Below are 15088 nucleotides of genomic sequence, written 5' to 3' on the forward strand. Positions count from 1 at the left end.
AGATCTTCGGTGTAATTTCCGTCAATTGTTGATCTTCCGAAATATTGCAATCTGACAGTGCTTTTTCCAGCAGAATCCTGACTCCGGTGAGCGATCCTCCAATAATCATGAAACATGCAAAATAGATGAAATAACATAAGTATCATCTCTAAATATGAAATATATCAATGAATAACAGTAAATTACGATATAAAATAGTGATGCAAAATGGACGTATCAGTGGCACATCCGCTTATCCAATAATTTTGCAAAAAGAGCTGGCAACGGGGTGCCCAGCCCCAATTAATTAACTTTCATCAATAATTCTCTTCACATGTTTTGCCCTGATTTATCAGTAAGCAACTTAATTTCCAAATAGACACTCCTCCATGGTATGTGAATGTTGGAAGGCACCCGAGGATTCGGTTAGCCATGGCTTGTGTAAGCAAAGGTTGGGAGGAGTGTCATCCATAATGAAACTAAAATACATGTGTAAACAAAAGAGAAGAGGGATGATTTACCTTGCTGGTAGAGATAACGTCCTTCATGGGAGCCGCTCTTGAAAGTCTGGTTGACGAGGTAGTTAGAGTACTCACTACCATTCGTTGACAACAACAAACACCTCTCAAAACAATTTTACTTCTGTTTTAAAATGAAAAGCTCTAGCACATGTTAATCCCTGCTTCCCTCTGCGAAGGGTCAATCTTTTACTTTTATGTTGAGTCACCATCCTTTCTTTGAGCACCTTCTTGAGAGCATAATTGTCATTCTTAGTGTAATATGCTTGTCCCAGAATATGATTAACTGTGGTATAACTTTGCTGCTTTTATCTTTGATAATCTTTACTTCTAGTCTTTCCATGAAACTCAGAGGTGCATGGGCATTTATGTTTTGCTTTACAAATGCGGGCAAGCGAGATACCACTTTATCATATTTTTTTATGAACATTGCAATCCTTCTGATAGATATGATTCATGATGCTTATTATTAGTTTGTTGGTATCTTTTTCATGATTGACATAACTATTAGATGACTTTATTTGCATCTATCTTATTATGAATTGCCTAAGTACTCGTCCATATCATGAGAATATTTACATCATATGAACAAATGTGTCCGTGAAAGTTCTTTTATCGCACTCAGTTGTTAACTGAATTGCTTGAGGACAAGCAATAAGCTAAGCTTGGGGGGAGTTGATACGTCCAAAACGTATCTACTTTCCTGAACACTTTTGCTATTCTTTTGCCTCTAATTTGTGTGTTTTGGATACAACTAACACGGACTAACGCTGTTTTCAGCAGAATTGCCCTGGTGTCTTCTTTTTGTGCAGAAAATCAACTTTCAGGAAAATCCCCGAAAATAATTGCAATGGGTCTATTTTCACAAAAGATTGACGGAACCAGAAGACGAGACAGAGGGGGGCCACGAGGCGCCCACACCATAAGGCGGCACGGTGGGCCCCTGGGCCGCGCCGCCCTATGGTGGCGTCGCCTCGGCCACCCCCCGACGCTCCCCTCTGGACTACTTAAGGCCTCTGACCTAAAAACGCACGGGGGTTCGACCATATTGCCAAAAGACATCCAGAACTCCGCTGCCATCGCGAAACTCAATCTCGGGATCAGAAACTCCGTTCTGGCACCCTGCCGGGACGGGGAATTGGAGGATATCATCGCCATCATCACCACCGACGCCTCTCCATCGACCATCCATATTTTCCCCATCCATGTGTGAGTAAATCCCCGCTGTAGGCTGTAGGGGATGGTGGGATTGGATGAGATTGTTCATGTAATAGCATAAGATTGTTAGGGCATAGTTCCTACTATCCGTTGTTGGTACTTTTATGATATTGTTGCAACTTGTTATGCTTAATGCTTGTCACTAGGGCCCGAGTGCCATGATTTCAGATCTGAACATGTTATTGATTCATGATGATATTCATTGTTTTATGATCTTACCTGCAAGTTGTATACACATATTGCTGTCCGGAACCCGAGGCCCCAAAGTGACAGAAATTGGGACAACCGGAGGGGAAGGCTGTGATATGAGGATCACATGTGTTCACGGAGTGTTAATGCTTTGCTCCGGTACTCTATTAAAAGGAGTACCTTAATTACCAGTAGATTCCCTAGAGGCCCGGCTGCCACCGGCTGGTAGAACAAAAGATGTTGTGCAAGTTTCTCATTGCGAGCACGTACGACTATATACGGAACACATGCCTATGGTTATTTAGTACTTGGATACTGTTTTATTATTATCTGCAAATGCCTTGCCTTGACTGTTACATGAGTTCTCTTATCCATGCAGCGCCCGTTCATCCATCCATGTGCCTACAGTATTTTAATCCTGCTGTTTACTATAATCACTACTGTTGTCGTTATTACACTGCTGCTTATATTCCACTACTACTACTGCTATAAAACCGTTGCTACTGATAAACTATTGCGAGCAAGTTTGTTTGCGAGCAAGTTTGTTTCCAGGTGCAGCTGAATTGACAACTCCGCTGTTAAGGCTTACAAATATTCTTTGGCTCCCCTTGTGTCGAATCAATAAATTGGGTTTTACTTCCCTCGAAGACTGTTGCGATCCCCTATACTTGTGGGTCATCACACGCGCCGCTGAGTTCACCTGCCTCCACCTCCGCAAATCCCGCTACATCACCATCGATCTAACGTAAGTTCATGCAAGGTTCAAATTCCTCCAGATCTATAGAGTTAATCTATTTTTATTTTCAATCATAAACATCTTAGTACTGAATGTTATCTTCATCAATATCTTTTAGATACTAGTTCGTCAGCTTTTGTCGTGGCGTAATCGTGCTTGCCCAGAAGAACCAGCCGCACAAGATACAGCTTCTGAACCCACTCACAAAGACATTGAATACTATGTTTGTGGCGCAGATGCCATCTATTTTTCTGTACTCGATCGCTGTAATGAAGTCCCCGACTATGATCTTCGTTTCCACACAATACCCGGAGGAAATTGCTTGGGTTGATGAGAGCACTCCAACTAAGGATATAGATGAAGATTGGGGAGAAGTAAGATTTTCGATTGAGCACCATAATCTGCGTTGCATTACCCCGTTCAATGGTAAATTGTATGCAATAGCTGTGGAAAATTTTGAGTACAGAAAATTAGTGTGCACCAACAGTGTACAGTTGGAGCAACGTGCGAGCACTGTCAACATGGAGACACTATTTTCATTTCCAGAACTTGGAAATGACAAGTTCTACCTTGTGAACTCGGATGGTGATTTGCTGCTTGTGTTGTTGGACAACATGCATTTGTAGGAAGGTCAAGCACCATTGTTGTACCGTGTGGACATTGCGAGCAGCTCTCTCCATGCCATCAGTAACATTGGAAGTCGTGCCTTCTTCGTCCAACATATCCGGTGTATCTCCATCGACACGAGAGTGCACCCGACACTTCGACCTGGCTGCATCTACTACACGGATTATGGTTATATCAGAGAGTATTTTGATGATATAAAGGTCTGGGATGATTGGTCACGACGTGGGGATAGATTAGGAAACTACGGTCTGAGAGATGAACAAAGGCCATACCGTTTGGATGATGTATTAGCTGCACACTGCAGACGGAAGGAGTTCAATGAATATTTCCTTCAGATACAGGAATGGAGCGACGAAGAAATATATGCTGAATGAAGAACTGATTCATTCATCCTGTGCCTAGTCTTCATGTTGGCCATAAATTGCGTCTTGTATTATTTTCAGCTTAGTTTGTCGTGAACATTAACATCGTTATTGGCTGCTTTTGGATGTTATATGCAGTTTATGTATTATACTTAGTTTTCGTGATTTATTATGCTACTTTGAATTTATCATAGCTTCTAGATTTGCTACTAGATTTGTTACCATATTGGGCAAAAAACGAGGACCAAAAGGCAACAATCATTGAAGAAAAAGACATAAACAGAAGCTTCTCTAGATTTGATACTAATTTGGTGAAAAGAGAGAGAACTGTTACACAGAAAGACGGGAAAAAGGTGCTCTTAAAAAGGGATATGCTAATTTGGGCCGAGAGAGACAGAACCCAGCTCCTGCTCATGTACAACCAAACGCGGTCTCGTCCTGGCCCACGCGGTCCCTTTCTACCAGCCCCACGCGAAGCGGCCCCACGCGACGCGGCCCCACACGTCAGCACGGAACGGTCAACTAAATGGGAATCCTACCGTCCGACCTCCTTCTGCGGGTTTCAGACAAGGGGTTGGGGAAAACTGAGGAAAAACTAAGGAGCTGGGGAAAACTAAGTACAACTAAGGAACCGAGGGCACGAAAATAGAAAGCCCTTTGAACTAATAAAACTACTAACTTAAATATAGAACGACCCATGACCTAGAAGTTGTACTAGTAGCCAAACAAGTAATATTGAGCACATGTTATCTTTATTTTTCAACATGCAATTTGCTCATTAGAGGTGCAAGAATTAAAGAGAAAACCGCCCCTAGTAAAAAAACACCCCTTAGAGCATCTCCAGGAGCCTTTGTATATTGGCTAGAATTGCTATAGTTTGAAACTATAGCATTTGGTCTCAAAATGATGCTCCAACGGCCTTTGTATAAGTGGTCCCCTCACACAAAATTATAGCAAAGCTTTTGCTATAGTTTGTCCCCAACTTGGTATATTTGCAAAGTCTCATGCCCACTTCGTATAACACACGAGACACCCAACTGCCACTGTGCGCGGAGGTTGCCGAGCGCGCGCCCGACTGCCGCCACTGCCCCGCGGCTTCCCTTGGCGCGCCCTGGAGCCGCCTCCCCTGCGAGCGTTGAAGCCCCGGCGCTTCTATCCCGCTCAGCACCTCGCTCGTCCGCCGCCAAATCGATCCGCGTGTGGCCTGCCACCACCGCCTGTGAGGCGTTCGACAAATTGCCAGTAAGGTAGATTTTTTGATTTTTTTCCCTTTGTTTGCAAGGTAGCAATTAGTGGTATATGGAGAATCCTCTTTGTTGGAGAAAGAGCGCGGCGGAAACGTTTGTTACGATCCAGTCTTCTCTAGTCCAGTTTACACCAAAACGCATTTTCCAAGTTTTGTGGAAATCAACTTTTAGTAGTTCAGTTGTTCTCTAATATGTAGTATGATCAAAGTGAAAGATACCTTCTTCGAGAAAAGCTAGAACTGCCACACCCATCCTTGCAAAATCAGATTCGACAGTTCGTCCACCTGGAGCAAAAAAATGAAGCGTACGATATCTGATCGCTACAGCCAGGCAATGGGATATGGGAACCGGTTGCGAACATCACCATACGCTCCGACCTCCTGAGTACCGCTCGCCTCTCTCGCGACATGGTTGGCATGCGTCGAGCGATTTCAGAAGATCCATCCCTGCCGTTCGACCAGCCGGCCCTTCTTCACTCAGTCCCTGAGGCATGGCCATGGGACAGCGACCCTAAGGTATGAAAGTTGTTTTTTTTGCTTGATTTATGATTTTTTCCGCAGTATAGCATGTTTGTGCATCTGTTTTAAGAGGATAAGTGTAGTTATTCGCATGCCACTTTCCCTTCTGTCAAAGTCGTTGTTTCTCTGGAGTTTTCTTATACTTCCTCTGATCCGTATTACTTGATGCTACTAGTATAGATGCATTTAGACACATTTTAGTTGTACATACACCCATTTAGCACACGTAATATGGATCGGAGAGAGTTAATATATCTATAAAAGAGTCCCTCAAAAAAATATCGATTGCAGATCATTGATGCTTTGCTGATGCCACTGGATAATCCAATAGTACATGCAGTTGTACCTGTTGATGTTGGAGGACCCGAAACTTGTGATGATGCTGAAACTTTGGATGAAACTGGACCTAAACCCGAAACTTATGATGATGCTGAAACTGTCGAGGATGATAGATTTGAAAGAATGGGACATTGGGTGGGTGCCAATGGAGAATGGATTGCCTTTGCCCAACGCCTGGGTCACTGGTATCTCCTAAACGTATACACAATGGTACAAGTCGAACTGCCACCCGTGCAGCGTGTCGGGATAGATCAATACGGAGCTCAATGGTACCCCTGTCCCCTTTGACATAGTACTACCAGCACGCACGTATTGAGTTACTGAAGATATATATAGCAAAGAAACCGAGCAAATTTTGCAAGGAATGGCACTACAAGGCCATAGCGGTGTTTGATAAATTCATCGCTACCATAGAATGCCCCTACCAGAAGGACTGGACTATACTGCGGAATGACTATCTTGCTCCAGTAACATATGTTGATGTCTTTTTCATTGGTAACTCCTCGGAATGTATGACTCACATCTATGTAGTTACAGAGCCACGAGGAGATGTGCTGGTTTGGGAACCAAGCAAGTGAAGTAAGTCCATTATATAAGAAGGTTAAATATTATGTGTTATATAGTATTATACATGCACTATATCGAAGCAGAGAGGTTTTGCTGCAATCACATTCATCTGGTTTCATCTCTCCATTGTTAGTTGTTTTTGTTTGTTGCAATAATTGTCTGATATTTTTACTAACTGAAAAGAACACACAGGTTTACTGGCAGGACCTCGTGTCATACATGCTCAAGTGATTTAAGAGCCAGCAAACGACCAAGCTGGTGGTGATGCCAATGAATATCTTGCATCACGGAGCTGGTACCTGGCAGCACTCGGCTGTAACTCATGTGGATTCATGCCAGGGGTGCACGAACCAGCAGCGACAGTGATCCAATATCACACATGGGAAGAGAGCTTATCTCTTATCCTTCTCTTCGCTGCCTTGTTTTCTTGAGGAATGCATTGCCGTGGGATGACCCTGTAGCACCTGAGTGGATCAGACGGGGCAATCTGCAATGGAATTCAGTGTTTGTTGGAACCAACTTTCCGTTCTTCCTAGAGCCCCTTGAAAATTCCGAACCTGATGCTGCCGATACGGACGAAGTTCTCCCAGTCTTCAAACCAGACTGTGTGTTCTGTACACACTTGCGCGGCTAGCATCGCCCACAGCCAGTTCCAGATTGGTGATGCATGCACATCAACGGGAGGGCTGCTGCTATAGGCTCATCATTGAACTACCAGGCGCAAGAACATAGGGAGCAAATGTTCGAGACACCGATGTGGTTCGTCGCAACCAACCCAATTTGGGGAAGTGCTAGTCCTTCTTAGTAAGAATGTACTTACTCATTTAGAAATGTAAGATGGTGGAGCATTCTGTATGGTTCATCCACTTCAGTTTGTATGTAGTCTGTTTTTTGTGTAGATTGACACACTTTGATTTGTACCTAGCCTACTTTAAAAGTACCTAAAACATCTTATATTGATGCACGAGGGGAGTAGTAGAGCCGATGAATCTGGCGTGCGCCCAGAACCTTCCAGTGTCCTCTAGTTAATTTCATGCTTTAAGATTCGTGTACAGCATCCTAGATTTGGTAAAAAGTAACCTTTTATTATTTGACAATTGTGCTCGTTTTTTAGAAGGATCCATGCTCAGTTGGATCAGGTGTCTTTATTTGGAGGCGAGTCTACAACCTCGACACACACTCTTTGTTCATCTGCCTCAATTATCTGATAAACGTGAAGATACATGATGGCCAGGCTCCTGATGGCACGCTGAATTCATTCCTGAGGACAAACTGTGTGTATGGATCGTAAAAGTGTTAATTGGTTCTATGCCACTCCACAATTCACAAGTTGTGTTTATGCCATTACAAAACTGAAGTTGTGTCTATGCCACTCTCAATTCTCAATACCCCTTTCTATGCCATTTTCTGCAATACAACATCATATACTGCCTATGTATCCAGTATTTGTACCCTATACTGCAGTTTTTACATACTCTCAGATAATCTGGACCGTACTTTGCACCTATGTTTAATGGATCATATGTGCCCAGAAATGGCTCATATTAGAATAGTAGACTCATATTAGTGTTCTTGACATTCTGTAAATTTTTCAGATTTTTCGAAGAAGTTTGAATTTTTGGATAAAATTTTACCAATTTCTAGACATAACAGAAAATGTCAGTTTTTTTATGCAAATCTGCACATAAATGACTCAAATTAAAATAGTATACTCGTTTCAGTGTTTTTGATTTTCTGTAATTTTTTTAAGATTTTTCTGAGAAGTTCTAATTTTTTCCAGAATTTGAAAATTTTGGATTTTTTGTGCCCGAAACACCCAAAAGGCGCTCCAAATCTGAACACAGGATTATTTTGGTCAATACGAAAGTATAAACTGAAATACGACTATTTACTGAACCGTTTTCATGTTGTATTGTTGAAAATGACATAGAAGGGGGTATTGAGAATTGAGAGTGACATAAACACAACTTCAGTTTTTTTTAATGGCATAAATACAACTTGTGAATTAAGGAGTGGCATAGAACCAATTAACCCATCATAAGATGGCTCTAGTGAGATAGCACATCCACTCATTAGCCGTTGGAAGGTTCAGCCAAGGAAAGAAGAGTGTTTTCAAGTCACCAGCCTTCAGCGGGTGGATGGGGGAAATCCCAACAAACGGCAATGTGGTTCAACCCTAGTTTATACAATATCTGCATATTTCTGATAAAACATGTAGAATCATGTACTACCAACAGTATTCATAAAGCATTTTTTCGATAAAGGGAATTTATTAATATCAGAAGATACCAATTACGCCCAGCCTCTGCAACCACGAAATACCATAATGGTAGTATGGATGCACACAACCAAAAAAGAGAAAGAGAAAACTAAGAAATAAAACCCCGCTACAATATTTCAGCACCTAGCAACAACAATACTACCACCACTAGAAAACACACCTGAGACTCTCCAAAAAGCGACGCCTCCATGAAGGGAACATTGCACCAGCACCGTCATCACCACCCGATAAAAGACTTATGTTTTCACCCTGAAGATAGTCCCCACTCTCAAAACAATGGCTTCAACAAGGTCAACCAATTAAGGCCAGACCTTGGATTTTCACCCTGAAAGGTAGGACTGCGAACTTCACCTGTGTTGCCGACTCCACTTTCATACCAATGTTGTAACACCAAGCAAGTCTCTCAACAGCGTAGAGAATTGAACCTCCATTAGTATTCATAAAGCATGTATCGCTCTACATTCCTTTTTAAACAGTTATTGATACCAATCTCTTGTGGTTGTTGCTAATTAGATCACCACGCCGAGGTCTTTGTTTACTTTTGTCTATTTTTGTTGCCTGGGTATCCCATTTGTCTTTCGACATCTTGTTGGTGCAGATGCTGAGTTCAATTGGCATGTTTGTGATTTTAATATATATTCCATTTCTTCTGCAAAATTTATTAGTACATCTTGTGTATAGGTATCTTCTGACTACTTGGGAGGAACATACCTTTCCCCCTTGCATCCTGGCTGTACTTGATGCAGGTCGCCAAAGTTGTCCTAAATGGATCATAATTTGTTGAGGGCTCGGCTCAACGTAGCAGGCCCAGTAGGCCGGGGTGCACGGGTAGCCCAGGTGATAGTTGGTTTGTTAAAAAAGAGTTAGTGTTCATCTTTGAACAGTAGACACATTGTAGGATTCTACAGACTTCCACTGACTTGTAGGTCCAGACTCACATGTTAGTGAGACGATGTTGGTAGTTGTCGGTGCACCTATCGTTGTTTGGAGTGCGTGTGTGTGCTCTCGGTTCTTCCGAGACAAGCGGCACTTATTCCCTTACCACCAACCATACTCCCCTCTCACTACCATTATCTTCTCTCGCCATCTCGCATCCCTCCATTCACGACCACTGCTACCAAAGCGGCGGTTGGCGGCGGAAATCATCCTACGGTGGCGAATCAGACCCCATCTCCTCCGCGGCAGCAGTGCGTTTTGTATGTAACATGTAATCCCTGAAACCCTCAATCTAGATGATGTGATGTTTTTTGTGTGCAGTAGTTTCCATCTAAGAGTTGACCCGTTTGCGGGGACTAGAATTTCGCTTGAAAGCGGGCGAGATCTACTAATTTTGATTTTAGTATTGATCGATCCACGGCCTATGAAGATTTGTGAGAGGCGACTATGAGCATGCTTTGCATGGGTGTTCTGTAACTGATGATGCCCTTTTGTTGTTTTGCTTGATCGATATGTACTTTCCAATGATGACCTGCAGTACCTTAATGTTAGACCATGCCATGCTATCTATAGTTCTATTCATGTTGCTTAGTTTTTTCCCAGTTTTATGAGTTGAAGCTGATATACCATTCCTACGAATTATCCAAACTAGATTCAGAGGCCTAATATTCAGATTGTGCGTTACTTAGGTCGTATTATTTTTCACTTACGGTCAGTAGCTAGCATACATTATCTGATTGGGTCCATTTTTGTTGTTGCATTGTTCAGGCAACAAGATCAAGCTTGTAGAGAGCCCATCTTCGAAAAAAGGGAGCTACCCTGATGATCAGGCCACCAAACGCCAGTGAGCAGTCCCACCCTAGCAGCTTCTGGAAGTTACTGTTACTGCCGACAGGGTTAGATGAGGTCATCCCAGTGCTTTTGAGCCCTGGTTTGAAGGTTTGTGGCCAGAGACCATCAAGCTGAAGATCTCCACCGATTGCATCTGGGAGGTCGGTTTGAAGGAGGAAGATGGCAAGATTGTTATGGACGCACGCTAGTCAGAGTTTTTCAAAGCACATGACTTGAAGATAGGATACTTCACGGTATTCAAGAGGATTGACACCAGATCCTTGAAGGTGCTCGTATTTGATAACGACAACTGCGAGAAAGTCATCAAGTGTAAAGGTAATCACGCACCAATGGAGGAACAGTATGGATCACAGCTTAAATAAGGTAGTGGCTGTTCGGTTCTAATTACCACTATTTTGTAGAGAGGTGGTCAATAAGTATATTTACCTCTCTTCGATGATGCATTTGTGGTCAACATGATGGTACTCTTATATATGTGTGTGGCTCCTCCACACACAATGTTATGTTAAACATGAAGGCTCAAGCTGTACTCAATGTCTCTAGTTACATTAGTTAATGCTTGTGTTGGCTGTATTGTGAAGAACACATGTTGTTCAGTTCTGGTGAAGTCAAAATGCAGCATTTGGTTCCTCGCGAACGTATGCATGCACCAACAAACTCCCCTTCCACATTTTCCAAAAAATAGCTAACCTCCTGCTGACAAGCATATTAGGCGCAAATGTGAAACCTTCAGTAACGATCAGGCTTCCAGCACTGCCCCATGTAACCAGACATTTTTTGTGTGTGAGGCTAACCTTACCAATAGAAAAAAAAAGTACAACTTTCCCCGCTTGGGGCAAAATTTCCCCTTTTGGGTTGCCGTCTACATGGTAATTGATGTGGACCTACTTACTCGGTCGATAATGCCAATAACTACAAACGGGCTACTCAAACACTTTCGGCACCTTTTCTAATGCAACACGGATCGTATGATTCACCGGAAAAAACAAGGACATTCTACGTACAAGTTGTTTTTAAAGTATTTCTTTTATAGTATTGAGGGTTGCAATTTTTGAAACCATACCCTGTGTGAAAAATCTTGATCACTCCATACCTGCATGGATCGCTGTATTTTGAAAAAAAGATCAAAAATTAGATTTTGAAATTTTAAAATCCTGAAAGTAGCCAAGTAGCCAGAAATCAAGAGTCAACAAAATCCAAGAAAGGAAAACTTTATAGTTCAGAGAGGATGACATATGGGACCCATTTTGCGGCATTGGCCTCAAAGTTTCGAAGACAGCAGGGGATCCAAAAGAAAAAGCCAAGTAGGCAGAAATTAGAGGGCCAAAAATAATCAAAGAAAGGAAACGTTTGTCGTTCAGAGAGTATGATATATGTGACCCATTTGCCAGCAGCGTCCTCGACTTTTCAAAGGCTGCAGGGGATCCAAAGAAAAAGACAATTAGCCATAAATCAGGGGACAAAAATAATCCAATAAAGGAAACATTTATTGTACATTGAGGCTGACATATGGGACCCATTTGTAGCAGCATCCTCAACGTTAACAAGACGGCAGGGGATCCAAAGAAAAAGTTAATTTTCTAGAAGTCACGAGAGAAAAAAATCCAAGAAAGGAAACATTAATCATTCAGAGAGGATAGCGTCATCATTGTTTCAATGGCGACAGGGAATCGAAAAAAAGGCAAATAGCCAAAAATTAGGGGACAAAAATAAATCCAACAAAGGAAAGGTTTATTGTTCACAGAGGCTGACATGTGGGACCCATGAGGCAGCAGTGTCCTCAATGTTTCAAAGGCGGCAGGGGATCAAAAGAAAAAGGAAGTAGCTAGAAATTAGGGGTCAAAAATAACTCCAAGAAACAAAACTTTTATTCAACATAGAGGATGACTTGCGGGACCCATGAGCCAGCAGCTTCCTCAATGTTTCAGAGGCGGCATGAGATCGAAAGAAAAAGGCAAGCGACTAAAGATCAGGTGCCAAAAATGTAACACCCCAAATTTCAAAACAAAGAGAAAATGAATTTCCTTTTTCCAAAAATGAGAACCAACAAAAACTTTTCTTCAATAGAGTGCTATGCTTAGTGCTCATACCTATTACTTGTGTTTTTGCCATGATGAGTGTTATTGTGCTTATGTGATAAACCCTAAAACCCTAAAGTGATCAGGTGAAGATCACAAACCAAATAAAATTAAAAGAGAAAGAAAATCAAATAAGAAAAACCCTAAAACCTAACCTTCTCAAAAATCATTTGGATCTATTTTGAGAAATTTAAATTAAAGAAAAAAAAGCCATATGTGGACCTATAGCCATAATATATAAATCGTGAACCCTACCTTTTCTTATTTAACTAAATGGTGGTGAACCATTGCAAAACTTATTAAACCCTAAACCACATCCCTCTTGTCATCCAACTTCGAGAAATAAAATAAAAAGGAAATATCTTATTTAAGAAAAAGGCATATGCAAGCCTATGGATACTTGTGGAAAATGAGGAGCTTTGCCTTATCTACCTTGAGTAGATAAATTGAAATACCTCAACCCACTCAACAAAGCCCTTACCAACCAATTCAAGTGTGAAACAAAAGATTTTAAAAAGAAAGTAATAATGCCATAGAGGCATATGAGAGCAAAATATCCAATTTTTGAAATTGAGGATCTTGACCCTAAGACTTGTAGTGAATGGTTGGATCACTCCTACATACCATTTCAACTCTCAACAACATCAATTGGGTCAAGCCTAGTCAAATTAAAAATCAAATGCCACATATGCATAGAGGCATATGTGACACATAGCCATAATACTCAATTCTTGCCCTATGACTTTAAACCTTACCCAAATGGTGTGAAACCATCTCTAAACCTAATCTAACCCTACATTGACCCTAACCCATGCCCAAGTAAAGCAATGGGAACAATTTACAAGTTTAATGAATTTGACACATCACCTCTTATGTGTTATGGCCATTTTTGCAAATCTTTGAACAAGACCATTTGCAATAGTTTCAATGGTTTTAAAATGTTTCTAAACTAATAAGAATCACATTAGAGTCAAGAAAAGTCAAATCAAATGGAGAGAAATCAAATAGTGAGAAAATTCCATTTTCACTCACATACACATTTAGCCAATTTTGCAAATCTTGACCTAGACACCCCCATTGTCTCAAAATGGTTTGAACCTTTATCCCCACACAATATAACATCAAATAAACCTCACCCTTGTCAAAGTGAGGCCAAGAAAAATAAAAGAATAAATAGTTAGAAATTCACAAAACCCTCACATATGGTTTATGCCATTTTTCCAAATATTTGACCTAGACCAATTTGGCCTTCACCAAGAGTTGAATAATGATACTAAACACTTAGTACAACTATTGGAATCAAAGAAACCCAATTCAAATGAATTTCAAATTCAAATTTGGCTCACATATGATATTGGTCAAATCTGCCAATTATAGTCTGATCACTACTTTTAGCCTCTCTATTTCAAGTTTTTCAAACTAAACTTTCTCAACTCTTTGCATGTCATCCAAGAGGACATCAAGGTGAACACTTTCTGTAAAGAGCACCATGCCAAAATCATCTTTGATCAATAGCTAGGTTCATCCAAAGTTGAGACTTTTTATTTTGGGGAACAATCTCACTTTGCCAATTTTTGCAATTCTTTGCATTCAACCATTCCACCACCACCTCTCATCATCTCTGGCCTTTTCTAACTCAACTAAACACACATAATTCAAATTGGTCAACTCTTTGAATTTAATCAAATTTGGACAAAGTTCACACAATTCAATTATGGCACTATGTGACACTATTTGAAATAGTGTCCTACATCAACCCTAACCTACCCCATCTCCACCCTACCTGTCCCCTTGTCCCCTCTCTGCCTCACACCCCCACAGAAACCCTAAGGGAGAGGCTAGCCGGCCATGGACATGGCCATGCCAACCCCATGCCGGCCATGTTCCTCCTCTTCTCTTCTCCTTCATCCCCAGCTTGGCCCCCCATGTCTACTGGCTCCACCTCGCCTCCCTACACCCACCTACACCAGCCCTGGTCGGAGAGATGCACGCCAGTCACCGGATTTCGCGCGCCCAAAACCTCCCAGGATGCCGCTCGCGTCGCAGCACGCACACCCGTGGACAACCACAGAGCACGCGTCGCCTGGCCACCTCACGCTCGCCCTGGCCCCTCCAGCACCTCGTTGAGCACCGCCTGGCGACCACAAAGCCGCCAGACACGCGCCCGTGCCCTCGCGCCGCCTGTCGCCAATGACCAGCTCGCCGTTCACCCGCGCCCGTGCCGCCAGTACTCGCCATCGCGCTCGCTCCACAGCCTGTCCCCCACCTAGTTCTCTAGCTCGCTAGCACCGCCTGGACCTCGCCTAGCTCGCGCTGAAGACGCCGACCCACTTCCCTCGCCGGAGACGCCGTGTCGCTGTCGACCTGGCCGCCGCACCTCAGCACCCTCCCTCGCCTATAAAAGGAGGCATCGCCTCGACGAATTCTTCACACCGCCGCACTCCCCTCTCCTTCCTCGACCTCCTAGCCACCTCGCCGCTTCACATTGCCCACCAGAACTCCCCAATTGCTACCTCGCTGCCGCGCCCCACCGCAGAAGATCGCCGGAGCTGGAGGCCATCCCCGGAGACGCCACTGCTACCAGGAGGACCGCCGTCTTCGACAACGCCGTCCTGCGCCGCCGCTGATCCTCGCCGGAGTC

The sequence above is a fragment of the Lolium perenne genome, chromosome 7, assembly GCF_019359855.2.
Source record: "Lolium perenne isolate Kyuss_39 chromosome 7, Kyuss_2.0, whole genome shotgun sequence".
NCBI lineage: Eukaryota > Viridiplantae > Streptophyta > Magnoliopsida > Poales > Poaceae > Lolium > Lolium perenne.